The sequence below is a fragment of the Arachis stenosperma genome, chromosome 10 (assembly GCF_014773155.1).
Source record: "Arachis stenosperma cultivar V10309 chromosome 10, arast.V10309.gnm1.PFL2, whole genome shotgun sequence".
Taxonomy (NCBI): Eukaryota; Viridiplantae; Streptophyta; class Magnoliopsida; order Fabales; family Fabaceae; genus Arachis; species Arachis stenosperma.
In genome coordinates this window covers 42,745,556-42,763,733 of record NC_080386.1, presented here as the reverse complement: position 1 = coordinate 42,763,733, position 18,178 = coordinate 42,745,556, and the positions used below count along the sequence as shown (strand labels likewise).

Here is an 18,178-nt window from a genome sequence, read left to right as displayed (position 1 = left end):
GCACAATGGAAGCAAGATTCAAGAGGAAAGCCGGTTCAATTGAGAAGGCATGACCTCAAGCCCGTGGCTAGAGGATGGTTAGAGTTCATTCAACGCTCAATCATTCCCACTAGCAACCGGTCCGAAGTTACCATAGACCGGGCTATCATGATCCATAGCATCATGATTGGAGAAGAAATAGAAGTTCATGAGGTTATAGCCCAAGAACTCTACAAGGTGGCGGACAAGACCTCCACTTTGGCAAGGTTAGCCTTTCCTCATCTCATCTGTCACCTCTGTTATTCAGTTGGAGTTGACATAGAGGGAGATACCCCCATTGATGAGGACAAGCCCATCACCAAGAAAAGGATGGAATACACAAGAGACCCCTCTCACCATGAGATCCCTGAGATTCCTCAAGGGATGCACTTTCCTCCACAAAATTATTGGGAGCAACTAAACACCTCCCTAGGAGAATTGAGTTCCAACATGGGACAACTAAGGGTGGAGCATCAAGAACACTCCATTCTCCTCCATGAAATTAGAGAAGATCAAAGAATCATGAGGGAGGAGCAACAAAGACAAGGAAGAGACATTGAGGAGCTCAAGCACTCCATAGGATCTTCAAGAGCAAGAAAGAGCCGCCATCACTAAGGTGGACCCGTTCCTTGATTTCCTTGTTCTTTATTCTTCTGTTTTTCGATTTTTATGCTTTATGTTTGTCCATGTTTGTGTCTTGTGATCATTAGTGTCTTAGTGTCTATGCCTTAAAGTTATGAATGTCCTATGAATCCATCACCTTTCTTTAATAAAAACGTGCTTAATTGAAAAGGAAAGAATTGCATGAATTCTGAATTTTATAGTAGTTTAATTATTTTGATGTGGTGGCAACACTTTTGTCTTCTGAATGTATGCTTAAACAGTGCATATGTCTTTTGAATTTGTGGTTCATGAATGTTGGCTCTTGAAAGAATGATGAAAAAGGAGACATGTTACTGAGGATCTGAAAAATCATTAAAAATGATTCTTGAAGCAAGAAAAAGCAGAAAAAAAAAAGAGAAAGAAAAAGAAAGAATAAGAGTTGTGATCCAAGGCAAATAAGAGTGTGCTTAAGAACCCTGGACACCTCTAATTGGGGACTTTAGCAAAGCTGAGTCACAATCTGAAAAGGTTCACCCAATTATGTGTCTGTGGCATGTATGTATCCGGTGGTAATACTGGAAGACAGAGTGCTTTGGGCCACAGCCAAGACTCAATAAATAGCTATGTTCAAGAATCATCATACTTTACTAGGAGAATCATTAACACTATCTGGATTCTGAGTTCCTAAAGAAGCCAATCATTCTGAATTACAAGGGATAGAGTGAGATGCCAAAACTATTCAGAGGCAAAAAGATAAAAGCCCCGCTCATCTAATTAATACTGATCTTCATAGATATTTTTGGAGTTCATTGCATATTCTCTTCTTTTTATCTTATTTGATCTTCAGTTGCTTGGGGACAAGCAACAATTTAAGTTTGGTATTGTGATGAGCGGATAATTTGTATGCTTTTTGGCATTGTTTTTAGTATGTTTTTAGTATCTTTTAGTTAGTTTTTAGTATATTTTTATTAGTTTTTAATTAAAATTCACTTTTCTGGACTTTACTATGAGTTTGTGTGTTTTTCTGTGATTTCAGGTATTTTCTGGCTGAAATTGAGGGACCTGAGCAAAAATCTGATCCAGAGACTCAAAAGGACTGCAGATGCTGTTGGATTCTGACCTCCCTGCACTCGAAGTGGATTTTCTGGAGCTACAGAAGCCCAATTGGCGCGCTCTTAACGGCTTTGGAAAGTAGACATCCTGGGCTTTCCAGCAATATATAATAGTCCATACTTTGCCCAAGATTTGATGGCCCAAACCGGCGTTCAAAGTCACCTCAAGAAATTCCAGTGTTAAACGCCGGAACTGGCACCTAATTGGGAGTTAAACGCCCAAACTGGCACTAAAGCTGGCGTTTAACTCCAAGGAGAGTCTCTACACGAAAAAGCTTCATTGCTCAGCCCAAGCACACACCAAGTGGGCCCGGAAGTGGATTTTTATGTCATTTACTCATCTATGTACTGGTTTTCTATAAGTAGGACCTTTTACTATTGTATTTAGGGAGACTTTTGGTAGCTATCTTCGTTTTATGCTATCTTAGACCTTTGGAGGCTGGCCATTCGGCCATGCCTAGACCTTGTTCTTATGTATTTTCAACGGTGGAGTTTCTACACACCATAGATTAAGGTGTGGAGCTCTGCTGTACCTCGAGTATTAATGCAATTACTATTGTTCTTCCATTCAATTCCGCTGTTCTTTGTCCAAGATATCACTTGTTCTTCAACATGATGAAGGTGATGATTGACGCCCATCACCATTCTCACCCATGAACAAAGTGACTGACAACCACTCTTGTTCTACAAGCATCTGAGGCTTAGTGAATATCTCTTGGATTCTTTAATCGGAATCTTCGTGGTATAGGCAGGACCTGATGGCGGCATTCAAGAGAATCCGGAAGGTCTAAACCTTGTCTGTGGTATTCTGAGTAGGATTCAATGATTGAATGACTGTGACGTGCTTCAAACCTGTAACCTACTGGGCGTTAGTGACAGACGCAAAAGAGGGATTCTATTCCGGTAGGGGAGGGAACCAAACCGGTGATTGGCAGTACTGTGACAGAGTGCGTGCATTAGCTTTCACTGCGCGGATGGGAGGTAGCTGCTGACAACAGTGAAACCCTACACGAGCTTGCCATGGAAAGGAGTAAGAAGGATTGGATGAAGGCAGTAGGAAAGCAGAGAGACGGAAGGGAAGGCATCTTCATACACTTGTCTGAAGCTCTTACACCAATGATATACATAAGTATCTCTATCTTTATCTTTTATATTATTTTCGTTCATCATCATATATATTTGAGTTTGCCTGACTAAGATTTACAAGATGACCATAGCTTGCTTCAATGCTAACAATCTCCGTGGGATCGACCCTTACTCACGTAAGGTATTACTTGGACGACCCAGTGCACTTGCTGGTTAGTTGTGCGAACTTGTGTAATGCCATGGAATTGAACCACCAAGTCTTTTGGAGTTCATGACCGGGGATTATGAGAGTTGTGAAAAGTATTGTTCACAATTTCGCGCACCAAGGGCTTTGTTGACGAAGTAAATGGGTTTTTGCCCTTTCTTGTCTTCCCAAACTAGGGCTGATGCTATTGCTCGGCCGTTGATCGCTAGGTACAACACGAGTTCTTCTCCTTTGGTAGGTCGGGTGAGAATGGGTGGTTGTCCTAGGAATGCTTTGAAGTATTGGAATGCTTTTTCGCCTTTCAGGGTCCACTCGAACTGTTTTCCCTTCCTTAGGATTGAGTACAAGGGGAGTGATCTTATGGCTGATCTATCCAAGAACCTGGATAGGGCTGTTGGTGCACGAAATTGTGATCAATACTTTTCAAAACATAAACAATCCCTAGTAATGGCTCCAAAGACTTGGTGCTCAATACCATGGCATAAACACAACTTCGCACAACTAACCAGCAAGTGCACTGGGTCGTCCAAGTAATAAACCTTACGCGAGTAAGGGTCGATCCCACGGAGATTGGTGGTATGAAGCAAGCTATGGTCACCTTGTAAATCTCAGTCAGGCAGACTCAAATGGGTATAGATGATGAACGAAAATAACATAAAGATAAAGATAGAGATACTTATGTATATCATTGGTGTAAGAGCTTCAGACAAGCATATGAAGATGCCTTCCCTTCCGTCTCTCTGCTTTCCTACTGTCTTCATCCAATCCTTCTTACTCCTTTCCATGGCAAGCTCGTGTAGGGTTTCACCGTCGTCAATGGCTACCTCCCATCCTCGCAGTGAAAGCTAATGCACGCACTCTGTCACAGTACTGCCAATCACCGGTTTGGTTCCCTCCCCTACCGGAATAGAATCCCTCTTTTGCGTCTGTCACTAACGCCCAGTAGGTTACAGGTTTGAAGCACGTCACAGTCATTCAATCATTGAATCCTACTCAGAATACCACAGACAAGGTTTAGACCTTCCGGATTCTCTTGAATGCCGCCATCAGGTCCTGCCTATACCACGAAGATTCCGATTAAAGAATCCAAGAGATATTCACTAAGCCTCAGATGCTTGTAGAACAAGAGTGGTTGTCAGTCACTTTGTTCATGGGTGAGAATGGTGATGGGCGTCAATCATCACCTTCATCAAGTTGAAGAACAAGTGATATCTTGGACAAAGAACAAGCGGAATTGAATAGAAGAACAATAGTAATTGCATTAATACTCGAGGTACAGCAGAGCTCCACACCTTAATCTATGGTGTGTAGAAACTCCACCGTTGAAAATACATAAGAACAAGGTCTAGGCATGGCCGAATGGCCAGCCTCCCAAATGATCTAAGATAGCATAAAATTAGAAGACGGCTACCAAGATACCCTAAATACAATAGTAAAAGGTCCTACTTATAGAAAACTAGTAGCCTAGGGTGTACAAAGATGAGTAAATGACATAAAAATCCACTTCCGGGCCCACTTGGTGTGTGCTTGGGCTGAGCAATGAAGCATTTTCGTGTAGAGACTCTTCTTGGAGTTAAACGCCAGCTTTTATGCCAGCTTGGGCGTTTAACTCCCATTTTGGTGCCAGTTCCGGCGTTTAACGCTGGAATTTCTGTAGGTGACTTTGAACGCCGGTTTGGGCCATCAAATCTTGGGCAAAGTATGGACTATCATATATTGCTGGAAAGCCCAGGATGTCTACTTTCCAACGCCGTTGAGAGCGCGCCAATTGGGCTTCTGTAGCTCCAGAAAATCCACTTCGAGTGCAGGGAGGTCAGAATCCAACAGCATCTGCAGTCCTTTTCAGTCTCTGAATCAGATTTTTGCTCAGGTCCCTCAATTTCAGCCAGAAAATACCTGAAATCACAGAAAAACACACAAACTCATAGTAAAGTCCAGAAAAGTGAATTTTAACTAAAAACTAATAAAAATATACTAAGAACTCAACTAAAACTACTAAAAACATACTAAAAATAATGCCAAAAAGCGTACAAATTATCCGCTCATCACAACACCAAACTTAAATTGTTGCTTGTCCCCAAGCAACTGAAAATCAAATAAGATAAAAAGAAGAGAATATACTATAGACTCCAAATTATCAATGAAACTAAGCTCCAAATTAGATGAGCGGGACTAGTAGCTTTTCGCCTCCGAACAGTTTTGGCATCTCACTTTATCCTTTGAAATTCAGAATGATTGGCTTCTTTAGGAACTCAGAATCCAGATAGTGTTATTGATTCTCCTAGTTAAGTATGATGATTTTTGAACACAGCTACTTATTGAGTCTTGGCTGTGGCCCAAAGCACTCTGTCTTCCAGTATTACCACCGGATACATACATGCCACAGACACATAATTGGGTGAACCTTTTCAGATTGTGACTCAGCTTTGCTAAAGTCCCCAATTAGAGGTGTCCAGGGTTCTTAAGCACACTCTTATCGCCTTGGATCACAACTTTATTTCTTTTTTTTCTTTTTCTCTCTTTTTCTTTCTCTCCCTTTTTTTTCGTTTTTTTCCTTCCTTTTTTCTTCTTTTTTTTTTGTATTCACTGCTTTTTCTTGCTTCAAGAATCATTTTTATGATTTTTCAGATCCTCAGTAACATGTCTCCTTTTTCATCATTCTTTCAAGAGCCAACAATTTTAACATTCATGAACTACAAATTCAAAAGACATATGCACTGTTTAAGCATACATTCAGAAAACAAAAAGTATTGTCACCACATCAAACTAATTAAGCTAGTTTTAAAGATGAATTTGAAATCCTGTACTTCTTGTTCTTTTGTGATTAAAACAGTTTTCATTTAAGAAAGGTGATGGATTCATATTCATAGCTTTAAGGCATAGACACTAAGACACTAATGATCATAAGACACAAACATGGATAAACATAAAGCACTAAAATTCGAAAAACAGAAAAATAAAGAACAAGGGGATTAAAGAACGGGTCCACCTTAGTGATGGCGGCTCTTTCTTTCTCTTGAAGATCCTATGGAGTGCTTGAGCTCCTCAATGTCTCTTCCTTGTCTTTGTTGCTCCTTTCTCTTGATTCTTTGATCTTCTCTAATGGAGGAGAATGGAGTGTTCTTGGTGCTCCACCCTTAGTTGTCCCATGTTGGAACTTAATTCTCCTAGGGAGGTGTTCAGTTGCTCCCAATAGTCTTGTGGAGGAAAGTGCATCCCTTGAGATATCTCAGGGATCTCATGATGAGAGGGGTCTCTTGTTTGCTCCATCTTCTTCTTAGTGATGGGCTTGAGGTCATGCCTTCTCAGTTGAACCGGCTTTGGATGCCATAAATGGTTATGGAAAAACAAAAAGCAATGCTTTTACCACACCAAACTTAAAAGGTTTGCTCGTCCTCGAGCAAAGGAAGAAAGACGAGAGTAGAAGAAGAAGAAATGGAGGAGAGGGAGATGGCTTTGTGGTTCGGCCAGAAGGGGAAGAAGTAGTGGTTTATGAAGGGTGGATGTGAGTGGTGAAGAGAAAGAGATGTTGAGGTGATTGGTGAATGGGTGAAGAAGAAGAGAAAGAGTGGTGGGGTTTATGGGGATCCTGTGGGGTCCACAGATCCTTAGGTGTCAAGGAAAAGTCATCCCTGCACCAAATGGCATCAAAATCCACGTTTTGAGCCATTTCTGGCGTTAAACGCCGGGCTGGTGCCCATTTCTGGCGTTTAACGCCAGGTTCTAGCCCTTTCCTGGCGTTTAACGCCAGTCTGGTGCCCCTTTCTGGCGTTAAACGCCCAGAATGGTGCCAGACTGGGCGTTAAACGCCCAACTGCTAGCCTCACTGGCGTTTAAACGCCAGTGAGTTCCTCCTCCAGGGTGTGCTGTTTTTCTTCCTGTTTTTCATTCTGTTTTTGCTTTTTCAATGGATTTTGTGACTTCTTATGATCATCAACCTACAAAAAACATAAAATAACAAAAGAAAATAGTCAAAATATAACATTGGGTTGCCTCCCAACAAGCGCTTCTTTAATGTCAGTAGCTTGACAGATGGCTCTCATGGAGCCTCACAGATACTCAGAGCAATGTGGGAACCTCCCAACACCAAACTTAGAGTTTGAATGTGGGGGTTCAACACCAAACTTAGAGTTTGGTTGTGGCCTCCCAACACCAAACTTAGAGTTTGACTGTGGGGGCTCTATTTGTCTCTGATTTGAGGGAAGCTCTTTCAGGCTTCCTCTCCATGGTGACAGAGGAGTATCCTTGAGCCTTAAACACAAGGGATTCTCCATTCACTTGAATGATCAGTTCACCTCCATCAACATCAATCACAGCCTTTGTTGTGGCTAAGAAGGGTCTGCCAAGGATGATGGTTTCATCCATGCACTTCCCAGTCTCTAGGACTATGAAATCAGTAGGGATGTAATGGTCTTCAATCTTAACCAAAACGTTCTCTACTAGTCCATAAGCTTGTTTTCTTGAGTTGTCTGCCATCTCTAGTGAGATTTTTGCAGCTTGTACCTCAAAGATCCTTAGCTTCTCCATTACTGAGAGAGGCATGAGGTTTACACTTGACCCTAAGTCACACAGAGCCTTCTTGAAGGTCATGGTGCCTATGGTACAAGGTATGGAAAACTTCCCAGGATCTTGTCTCTTTTGAGGTAATTTCTGCCTAGACAAGTCATCCAGTTCTTTGGTGAGCAAAGGAGGTTCATTCTCCCAAGTCTCATTTCCAAATAACTTGTCATTTAGCTTCATGATTGCTTCAAGGTATTTAGCAACTTGCTCTTCAGTGACATACTCATCCTCTTCAGAGGAAGAATACTCATCAGAGCTCATGAATGGCAGAAGTAAGTCCAATGGAATCTCTATGGTCTCATTTTGAGCCTCAGAGTCCCATGGTTCCTCATTGAGGAACTCAGAGGAGATTGGTGCACGTCCATTGAGGTCTTCCTCAGTGGCGTCCACTTCCTCTCTATCCTCTCCAAATTCGGCCATATTGATGGCTTTGCACTCTCCTTTTGGATTTTCTTCTGTGTTGCTTGGGAGAGTACTTGGAGGGAGTTCAGTAACTTTCTTGCTCAGCTGTCCCACTTGTCCTTCCAAATTCCTAATGGAGGACCTTGTTTCAGTCATGAAACTTTGAGTGGTTTTAATTAGATCAGAGACCATGGTTGCTAAGTCAGAGGGGTTCTGCTTAGGATTCTCTGTCTGTTGCTGAGAAGATGATGGAAAAGGTTTGCCATTGTTAAACCTGTTTCTTCCACCATTATTATTGAAACCTTGTTGAGGTCTCTCTTGATTCTTCCATGAGAGATTTGGGTGATTTCTCCATGAAGAATTATAGGTATTACCATAGGGTTCTCCTAGGTAATTCACCTCTTCCATTGAAGGGTTCTCAGGATCATAAGCTTCTTCCTCAGATGAAGCCTCCTTAGTACTGCTTGGTGCATTTTGCATTCCAGACAGACTTTGAGAAATCAAATTGACTTGTTGAGTCAATATTTTATTCTGAGCCAAAATGGCATTCAGAGTGTCAATCTCAAGAACTCCTTTCTTCTGACTAGTCCCATTGTTCACAGGATTCCTTTCAGAAGTGTACATGAATTGGTTATTTGCAACCATTTCAATTAGCTCTTGAGCCTCTGTAGGCGTCTTCTTCAAATGAAGAGATCCTCCAGCAGAGCTATCCAAAGACATCTTGGATAGTTCAGAGAGACCATCATAGAAAATACCTATGATGCTCCATTCAGAAAGCATGTCAGATGGACATTTTCTGATTAATTGTTTGTATCTTTCCCAAGCTTCATAGAGGGATTCTCCATCCTTCTGTCTGAAGGTTTGGACTTCCACTCTAAGCTTACTCCATCTTTGTGGTGGAAAGAACTTTGCCAAGAAAGCATTGACTAGCTTTTCCCAAGAGTCCAGGCTCTCTTTAGGTTGAGAGTCCAACCATATCCTAGCTCTGTCTCTTACAGCAAAAGGGAATAGCATCAGTCTATAGACCTCAGGGTCAACCCCATTAGTCTTGACTGTGTCACAGATTTGCAAGAATTCAGCTAAGAACTGATGAGGATCTTCCATTGGAAGTCCATGGAACTTGCAATTCTGTTGCATTAGAGAAACTAATTGAGGCTTAAGCTCAAAGTTGTTTGCTCCAATGGCAGGGATAGAGATGCTTCTCCCATAAAAATCAGGAGTAGGTGCAGTAAAGTCACCCAGCACCTTCCTTGCATTGTTTGCATTGTTGTTGTTTTCGGCTGCCATGTCTTCTTCTTCTTTGAAGAATTCGGTCAGGTCCTTTAAAGAAAGTTGTGCTTTGGCTTCTCTTAGCTTTCTCTTCAAGGTCCTTTCGGGTTCAGGGTCAGTTTCAACAAGAATGCCTTTGTCTCTGCTCCTGCTCATATGAAAGAGAAGAGAACAAGAAAGTGTGGAATCCTCTATGTCACAGTATAGAGATTCCTTGAGGTGTCAGAGGAAAAGAGAAATAGAAAGAAGAAGGAGAAGAAGAATTCGAACTTTACTTAGATAAGGTTCGAATTGTGCATTGAGAAGGAGTGGTACTCCATAAATAGAAGGATGTGAGAAGGAGGGAAGTAATTTTTCGAAAATTAATTAAAATATTTTGAAAACATTTTTGAAAAACATTAATTGATTTTCGAAAATAAAAGTGGAAAAGAAATCAAGTGATTTTTGAAAAAGATTTTTAAATTAGAAATCAAAAAGATTTGATTGAAAGCTATTTTGAAAAAGATGTGGTTAAGAAGATATGATTGGTTTTAAAAAGATGTGATTGAAAAGATATGATTTGAAAACAATTTTAAAAAGATTTGATTTGAAAACAATTTTAAAAAGATATGATTTTAAAAATTAATGACTTGCCTAACAAGAAAAGATATGATTCAAACATAAAACCTTCCTCAACAGAAAAGGCAAAAAATGTTCAATCAAATCATTAATTGTTAGTAAGTATCTTTGAAAAAAGGAAAGAAATTGATTTTGAAAACATTTGATTGAAAAGATATGATTTGAAAAAGATTTGATTTTGAAAAACTTGAAAAAATTGATTTGAAAACAAAATCTTCCCCCTAGCACCATCCTGGCGTTAAACGCCCAGAATGGTATCCATTCTGGCGTTTAACGCCCAAAATGCACCCTTTTTGGGCGTTAAACGCCCAACCAGGTACCTTGGCTGGCGTTTAAACGCCAGTCTGCCTTCTTCACTGGGCATTTTCGAATGCCCAGCTTTTTCTGTATAATTCCTCTGCAGTATGTTCTGAATCTTCAATTCTCTGTATTATTGACTTGAAAAGACACAAATTAAAAATATTTTTGGATTTTTTAATAATCAAAATGCAACAAGAATCAAATAACAATGCATGCAAGACACTAAACTTAGCAGTTTGTATACTACTGACACTAATAAAAATGCATATGAGACACATAAACACTCAAGTCAAGAGAATTCAAAGATCAGAGTAAGAAATCATCAAGAATTACTTGAAGATCTTTAAGACACATGAATGAATGCATGCAATTGACACCAAACTTAAGATGAGACACTAGACTCAAGCAAGATATATTTTTGGTTTTTATGATTTTCTAATTTTTTTGTGTTTTTTTCGAAAATTAAGTGAAAAGGAAAATAAAGGTATCAAAATTCTTAGTGAGAATTCCAGGAATCATGCAATGTTAGTCTAAAGCTTTAGTCTAAAGGAATTAGACATAGCTAGCTAAGCTTCAGCAAGACATTGCATTCAAGAGCTAAATTGATGATGATCAATCAGCCTTGGTGATGATAAGAACATCACCTTGAAACACTAGAATTCATTCTTAAGAACTCTGAAGAAAAATAAATGCCTAATCTAAGCAACAAGATGAACCGTCAGTTGTCCATACACAAGAACAATCCCCAGCAACGGCGCCAAAAACTTGGTGCACGAAATTGTGATCAATACTTTTCAAAACATAAACAATCCCTAGTAATGGCTCCAAAGACTTGGTGCTCAATACCATGGCATAAACACAACTTCGCACAACTAACCAGCAAGTGCACTGGGTCGTCCAAGTAATAAACCTTACGCGAGTAAGGGTCGATCCCACGGAGATTGGTGGTATGAAGCAAGCTATGGTCACCTTGTAAATCTCAGTCAGGCAGACTCAAATGGGTATAGATGATGAACAAAAATAACATAAAGATAAAGATAGAGATACTTATGTATATCATTGGTGTAAGAGCTTCAGACAAGCATATGAAGATGCCTTCCCTTCCGTCTCTCTGCTTTCCTACTGTCTTCATCCAATCCTTCTTACTCCTTTCCATGGCAAGCTCGTGTAGGGTTTCACCGTCGTCAATGGCTACCTCCCATCCTCGCAGTGAAAGCTAATGCACGCACTCTGTCACAGTACTGCCAATCACCGGTTTGGTTCCCTCCCCTACCGGAATAGAATCCCTCTTTTGCGTCTGTCACTAACGCCCAGTAGGTTACAGGTTTGAAGCACGTCACAGTCATTCAATCATTGAATCCTACTCAGAATACCACAGACAAGGTTTAGACCTTCCGGATTCTCTTGAATGCCGCCATCAGGTCCTGCCTATACCACGAAGATTCCGATTAAAGAATCCAAGAGATATTCACTAAGCCTCAGATGCTTGTAGAACAAGAGTGGTTGTCAGTCACTTTGTTCATGGGTGAGAATGGTGATGGGCGTCAATCATCACCTTCATCAAGTTGAAGAACAAGTGATATCTTGGACAAAGAACAAGCGGAATTGAATAGAAGAACAATAGTAATTGCATTAATACTCGAGGTACAGCAGAGCTCCACACCTTAATCTATGGTGTGTAGAAACTCCACCGTTGAAAATACATAAGAACAAGGTCTAGGCATGGCCGAATGGCCAGCCTCCCAAATGATCTAAGATAGCATAAAATTAGAAGACGGCTACCAAGATACCCTAAATACAATAGTAAAAGGTCCTACTTATAGAAAACTAGTAGCCTAGGGTGTACAAAGATGAGTAAATGACATAAAAATCCACTTCCGGGCCCACTTGGTGTGTGCTTGGGCTGAGCAATGAAGCATTTTCGTGTAGTGACTCTTCTTGGAGTTAAACGCCAGCTTTTATGCCAGCTTGGGCGTTTAACTCCCATTTTGGTGCCAGTTCCGGCGTTTAACGCTGGAATTTCTGTAGGTGACTTTGAACGCCGGTTTGGGCCATCAAATCTTGGGCAAAGTATGGACTATCATATATTGCTGGAAAGCCCAGGATGTCTACTTTCCAACGCCGTTGAGAACGCGCCAATTGGGCTTCTGTAGCTCCAGAAAATCCACTTCGAGTGCAGGGAGGTCAGAATCCAACAGCATCTGCAGTCCTTTTCAGTCTCTGAATCAGATTTTTGCTCAGGTCCCTCAATTTCAGCCAGAAAATACCTGAAATCACAGAAAAACACACAAACTCATAGTAAAGTCCAGAAAAGTGAATTTTAACTAAAAACTAATAAAAATATACTAAGAACTCAACTAAAACTACTAAAAACATACTAAAAACAATGCCAAAAAGCGTACAAATTATCCGCTCATCAGCTGTCAACCTTCCGCTCAGCTGTTGTACCTCTTTAAACCTCTTCTTATTTGTTAAATTTGTTTCTACTTATCCGTTAAACTAATTTTTGATGGGAATGTTTATTGGGAGTTTTGTTTGTGTTAAATTTGATAGGTTTATAGTTTTATAGATTTCTTATTCAGTTTTTTATTTTTTATCAGAGGCTCCGCTTATGCGTGAGCATCTTATACCCATTTTATACTTATTTTCTAGTTAAATTTAGTCAGAATTTATCGATTTTTATTACATTTTAATATTAAAATCCTCTTTGGATGCTACGTTGAATTTTTTAGTGTTTTTATGATTTCAGGTGAAATTCGGATCAATTTGGCAGAGTTTTGAGCAAAAATGAGAAGTTTTGAAGCTACCCCTCTGGGCGCTAAATGCCAAGCTGGCGTTTAACGCCAGTAACCAGCAAAGACAGGAGCGTTTTTACCCCCCTTTGGGCGGTAAATGCCAATCCTAGCATTTAGCGCCAGGCAATCTGAACCGAATCCCCACTCTTGGAGCATCTTTAGTGAATTTAGATTTCAAATACTATCTTATCTTTTATTTTTGTAATTTTTATTTACAAACAAAATCTTTTGGATTTAGAATTTATTATTTTAGTTTCGAATCAAATTAGGTTAGATATAAAAAGGAAAAGATTCACCCTTAGGGGGGATCTTCTCACTTTCACACGTTTCACTTTTTTGGAACCCTTGTTTTCTCCGTAAGTGTGTAGAATTTATAACCCACAAACTAACCGGCAAGTGCACCAGGTCGTACCAAGTAGTACCTCAAGTGAATGAGGGTCGATCCCACGAGCATTGATGGATTAAGCAACAATGGTCAAGTGATTTACTTAGTTAGACAAACAGAAAAGAGTGTTGAGAGTTCAAATGCATCAAACAGTAATTCAGAGAATCAGAAAACAAGCAGTAAATTGAGGTGAAATATATATAGAGAAAACAGTTAAGGTTTCAGAGATATGTATGTTTTAGATTGACTTTTCTTACTAACTATTTTAATCTTCCAAGATTCAATTCATGGCAAACTATATGTGACTAAACCCTTATTCTTTAGTCCTTTTTAGTCTCTTCTAACCTTCATCAACCGCCAATTCCTTGGTCACTTAATTCCAATTAGAGGGTGAAGTTCAATTCTAGTTTATATGCCACAAAAACCCTAATTACCCAAGTATAAGAGGATTATATGTCACATATCCCGTTAAGTCCAGATAATTAGAAATTTAGGAAAAAAATTTTTCAAGGTATTGTTCAAGAGCTTTTCCAAGTTATACAAGAACTCTATTAGAATAAGGGTCATACTTTGGTTCCACCCAGATTCATAAGATAAAGAACAAAAATAACTCTTGAAAAAAGAAATCAGAAAATAAATTAAAATAGAAAAATAATAGTATCAATCTATACAATAGACAGAGCTCCTAACCTAAACAGTGGAGGTTTAGCTGCTCATGGTCTAGAGAGAAAACTAGGACTTAGAAAAACTGTAAATTACGAAATGAGGTAGAAGAGAAGATAAGATATTAATCTGAAGGGCTGATTCTTTTCCCTTTTATATCTAATCCTAATTAATGTAAAATATATTTTCTAAAACTAAATAATATCTTTTTCTATTTGTAAATAAAATAAAAGTTTTAATCAAAATATAAATCAAATCTTCGTTGCTGGCTTCTAGGCGTGGGGACAACTTTCAAAATCCTAGAGCTGGCTCCAAACTTGAAAAATTCCAAGTTTGGAGCCACCCTTCCCGTGCAAAAATATGGTTTTATATTGATCTTGGCACCAAACTTGGAGAATCCTAAGTTTGGCGCCACCATACCATCGTAAATGGGGGGGCTTGTAATGATCATGGCGCCAAACTTGGAGAATCCCAAGTTTGGCGCCACCAAGGCCGTACAATCTGGGAGATAAGTGTACACTATTATACATCGTTGAAAAACTCTGGAAGTTAGCTTTCCAATGCCACTAGAATCACAACAATTGGACCTATGTAGCTCATGTTAATTCTGTTGGAGTGTAGGGAGGTAAGGGTTGACAGTATCATTCACTTTCTTTCTTCTCTTCTTCTACAAAAACTCCATCAAATTCATCCTAATGCTACCTGAAATAAACAGAATTAAACACAAATCAAAGTAGCATTCATAGTGGCTAAAAGATATTTAAATATTGATTAAACTTAACAATTCAAATGCAAATTCACTAGGAAAAGATAGGAAAGATGCTCACGCATCACAACACCAAACTTGAATTGTTGCTTGTCCTCAAGTAACCAAACTAATTTAGGCTTAGGATGTGAATTTGCATGAGAAGTAAGTGTTCAATTAAGCTCCTGCCTCTTCTTAAAGTGGGGTTTATACACTACAATCCTGAATAATTTTGGCATCTCACTATCCTTTGAATCAGAGGAATGTCAATGTCATTCGGAATTAGAATCCGGATAATATAATGAATTCTCTGGCCTTTATACTTTAATTTAATCCTTGAACATAGCAAAATTTCTTTCATTCTCTTTTCTTTGGTGCTTTGCACCTTTAGTCTAGCCGTGACTTTAAATGCCTTGTCTCAAGCTTTACTTGACACAAACACACCATAAGCACTTGACTGGGGAACTCTCTTTTGGTTCTGATTTTCTTTCAGTTACTCCCAGATAGTGGTGCTCAAAGCCTTTGGCATACTCTGTTAACTGCACTTGATCTCAACTCTTAATCATGTCTGACCTCCCTAGTTATTGATGCTCAGAGCCTTGGACCTTGCTTTTATTCTTATTTTGCTTCAAGTATTAAGCTTTTGTTTACATCAAAGAATTCATAATAGTTCTCTAAATTCTTGTTCCTCATACATCAACATCCTTTTATTCAAATTCAAAAATGCATTGTTCATATCATGCATTTAGTATCACAGATAATACCACCACATTTAAATAAATAAGACTACTCTTAAATATAAACTCAATTTCTCATGTAATACCTCACTCTTTTCTTTTTCTTTTTAGATTCAAGCTCAGTGAGCGGTACTTGAGACATCTCTCTCTTTATTTTTTTAAACTAAAAGCAAATAACAGAATGAAACTAAATCTAAGAACTGAAAGTACTAAAGATCATGCAGGCAATCAAAGAAATAGAAAACAGAAGACAACAAAATAAGAACGGAAGGGGAAATAGAATGAAAGGAACTCAACCACCTCAGTTATGCTGGTGGCCATCTCATTCCTCCGGCTGTGCTCCTCCATGAAGAACATTCATCTCCCCATGGTGCCAATGATGATAAGCTAAACAGAGAGTGCACTCTACAATACCAAACTTAAAAGTTTGCTTGTCCCCAAGCAAAGAAAAACTCCAGGGTGTCAAAAATTCCTTTTAATTGCTCCTGTTTCTGTTCTAATCACTCTGCATGACCAAAACACAAGTAAAACATGAAAAATTCTAAAAAAATTGAGATAAAGTAATTTAAAACCAGAAGTAAAATAACTATAATGCTAAAATAAAAATAACTATAAAATTAAAACCAAAATAACTGCAAAACCAAGGATACTAGTAATTGGGTTGCCTCCCAACAAATGCTTCTTTAATGTCACTAGCTTGACACTTGATTGTTGAATTTTCTTCCTCTTCTTCCAGTTGGTTAAAAAAAATGTCTCCAATAGGTGAAAATTAGTGCCCTCGGACTTAATTTCCTCCTAACAAGCTTTCTTTTATTGTTATTGGCTTGATTCACCTTGCTTCTTGGGGTAGAGGTTAGATTACTTTTTGCTGACCTTCTCTTTCTCATGGATATTTTCTTTTGTTTTTTGGTCACAATCCCCTTTTCAGTGCTTTCTTTGATTGCCTTCACCTCTCTGATTTTAGGACTTGGGTGTTGTGTGATGGTTGGAGCGTACCCTTCATCGAGAACTTCTTGAATTGGTGGTTCAATAAACTCACCCTCTATGCCACTCTCTGCTTCATTGGAGTGTAGATTCTCATAATTGTTTTCATCCCTTATAACCTCCTTTGTTTGTGCATCTTCCTTCTTTGTTTGTGCATCTTCCTCTTCTTCCATGTGTGAGGATGGAGAGTTCTCTAATTCATTGAAATATGAACTCCTTTGATTGATTTTCTCACTTTCTTCCGCAGGATCTTGCATTGTATCTCTTGGGAAGGAATTTGCTTGTTCCTCTTCCTGGGGCTTGATAATCAACTCCACATATTTCTCTATATTTTTGACACTCATCCTCATATCATGTATGCATTCTTTCATGAGAAGCTCAAGAGCTGATGGTTCTTGATATGAATAAGTAGATGGTGGCTCTTGATATGAATAAAAAGAGAAGGATGGTTCCTGATAAGAGTAAAAAGAGGATGGTTCTTGGTATGAATAGGTAGATGGTGGCTCTTGATATGGGTAGAAAGATGATGGTTGTTGATATGGATAGAAAGGTGGGGGTTCTTGGTATGAATATGGAGATGGTGGTTCTTAATAGTTGGAACATGGAGCACTGAAGTTTCTTTGGTTTTGACTTTGCCAACCAAAATTTGAGTAGTTCCTCTATCCACAATAATAAGAATCACTCCTTGGGTGTGAGTAGTAACCCATGTGATCTCTGTCTATTATTTTTTCCTAGCACAAAGCACCAAACAGAATTAAACGCACCATGTGGTAAATAGGCAAGCAAAGAAGAAAGAACATAAAGGAAATAAAAGAAAATATAAAAGAAAATGAAAATAAAAGAAGAATAAAATAAAGAAAATAAACTGAATAATTAAGAAAATAAAATAACTAATAAGCAAAAAAGAGTATAAAATTTAAACTCAATAAGTAAAATAACAAGGAAGAATAAAACAACTAAGGGGACACCAAACTTAATTTCAGAAATTAAGAGAAAATAACAATTTTAAATAAAATAAATCAATTTTTTTTTGAAAATTTAAAGAAATAATTTAAATATAATCAAAGCAAAAACGCTTAATCTAAGAAATCAAACAACCAGTAGTTGTCAATCACAGTCAATCCCCAGTAACGGCGCTAAAAACTTGGTGCGGAATTTATAACCCACAAACAAACCGGCAAGTGCACCGGGTCGTACCAGGTAGTACCTCAAGTGAATGAGGGTCGATCCCACGAGGATTGATGGATTAAACAACAATGGTTAAGTGATTTACTTAGTTAGACAAACAAGAAAGAGTGTTGAGAGTTCAAATGCATCAAACAGTAATTCAAAGAATCAGAAAACAAGCAGTAAATTGAGGTGAAATATATATGGAGAAAACAGCTAAGGTTTTAGAGATATCTTTCTTCCGGATTGACTTTTCTTACTAACTATTTTAATCATGCAAGATTCAATTTATGGCAAACTATATGTGACTAAACCCTAATTCCTTAGACCTTTTTAGTCTCCTCTAACCTTCATCAACCACCAATTCCTTGGTCACTTAATTCCAATTAAAGGGTGAAGTTCAATTCTAGTTTATATGCCATAAAAACCCTAATTACTCAAATATAAGAGGATTTATGTCACGTATCTTGTTAAGTCCAGATAATTAGAAATTTAGGAGAAATTATTTTCAAGCTGTTGTTCAAGTAAA

At 38.6% G+C, this 18,178-nt stretch overlaps 1 non-coding gene across 1 annotated transcript; it reads left to right on the top strand.

Moving 5' to 3' along the window:
- Window positions 1-8,764: 8,764 nt before the first annotated feature.
- Window positions 8,765-8,868, top strand: LOC130958254 (small nucleolar RNA R71). The gene has a single exon (XR_009077386.1). It is a non-coding gene; the product is annotated as a small nucleolar RNA R71 (small nucleolar RNA).
- The last annotated feature ends 9,310 nt before the right edge of the window (window positions 8,869-18,178 follow it).